Source organism: Penaeus japonicus, unplaced genomic scaffold, assembly GCF_977035675.1.
Source record: "Penaeus japonicus unplaced genomic scaffold, GWHDUDI00000001_assembly GWHDUDI00000032, whole genome shotgun sequence".
Lineage (NCBI taxonomy): Eukaryota > Metazoa > Arthropoda > Malacostraca > Decapoda > Penaeidae > Penaeus > Penaeus japonicus.
The window spans coordinates 25,202,867-25,204,607 of NW_028234434.1; positions in this window are offsets into that span (position 1 = coordinate 25,202,867).

Consider the following 1,741-nt stretch of genomic DNA (forward strand, 5'->3'; position numbering starts at 1 on the left):
TTTGTGTGTGTCTTTGTGCTTGTGCTTGTGTGTGTGTGTGCTTGTATGTATGTGTATACATATGTGCAGGTGCATACGAACTTGACTAGAAAGAGCACCTTTACATCCACACCTATAAAAAAAAAAAAAAAAAACGGGGGTCACAAGCATAAAGAATCTCATTAAGACAAGCGCCTTAAAAAGCAAAATCACCTGTTGCTTCACCTGTATATAGAACCTTGTTAACTAGACAGATCGATATCTTCAAAGGGGGAGGGAGGAGAGGATGGGTGGTGAGGTAGGGGTTTTTGTTGCGTTTGATGAGTATGGGGTAGTGTGACTGACGCGATTTTCAGGTTGGTTAAAGACGCGGATTTGATGTGTGGACTTCCAATTGTGTATGGTAAAAGTATATTTGGTGTTGGTGTTTAGGGTGGGGTTGAGAGGTTTAGGGTCTGGGGTGGTTGGTAGTGGTGGATAGGGATGGGAGTATCGTTTGAGTGGCTGTGTGTAGGCGTTATTTGATTAGATGTTACGGTGTGTGGTGGTTGTTTGAAGTCTTATGGGGGGTGAGATTATCATTTAGGCTTTTAAGGCAGGCGTGTATAGTGTGTTTGGGGTTTGGTTTCTTTAGCTGGTAGGGTGCTTCAGTTATAAGTGGTGATTGGGGGTTGTTAAGGATTTTATAGATTGGTTTTTATATTTATGTTTTTCTTATGGGGGTACGTATAGTAGGCGGTACTTATTAGATTGTTGGAGTTTTATTTTCTTTGTAAGTTGTGGGGTTTTGAATTCTTTTTATATTAGTGTTGGTAGTGGGTGGTGGGTGATTTGTGTTTTATGCGGTTTTAAATCAGTAGTGTAGAGGTCGGATGATGTACCTGTGTTTGTATGCTTAAACTTGGGTAATGATGGGCGGGTATTTTATGAGTCTGTGGTGTTTAGTGTTACATTGATTTTTGGGTGTCATGATGCGTAACTGGGGGTGTCATAGAGGAGGTAGTTAAGTAGAATGAGGTCGTGGGGGCGGGGGGGATGGGGGGGTTATAAAATCTAAGTTAGGTGACAGAATCGATCACCGAGACTTATACCCCCTCACTACCTCCCTCCCCCTCCCCCCTCCCCTCTTGCCACTATGGGTCCAATCTCCGTGCTTGTTGTTGCAACTAGCAATGCAAATAATAATAATAATAAAAAAAAGAAGTCAAGGGGTAATAAGAAGAATAGATAAATAAATAGATAAATAACGAGAATGAGATAAAAAAAAATAGAAAAAGATAATAAAAAAAAGGACTCCTCTTACAAAGTGCCAGTCGAGGTTGTTAAGCCAATTAGGTTATGTGGTTCTAACCTCACCCTGCTTCTGCTCCTACTGTTGCCTCTGCTTAAGGGACAAAGAGGTTTATGTACCGTGTCTTAGCGAGGAGACACTGTACCTTGCTATGTGGTGCGCAACATGTACCCTTGTCTCTGTCCCTTGGGTCTTCAATAACTTTTTTGGGGGGGTATTTGTTTATTCGAATATATATATGTATATATATATATATATATATATATATATATATATATATATATATATATATATATATATATATATGTATATGTATATATATATTTGTTTTTGTTTTTATCTATATAATCATTCGATTAATGTATTCTATCTCTATGTACATACCACCTACGTTTTGATTATGCACTTAATCATTGTAATATAACTATACGTGTTACCTCGTTTAGTGTAGTAAAAGAAATACACTTTCTT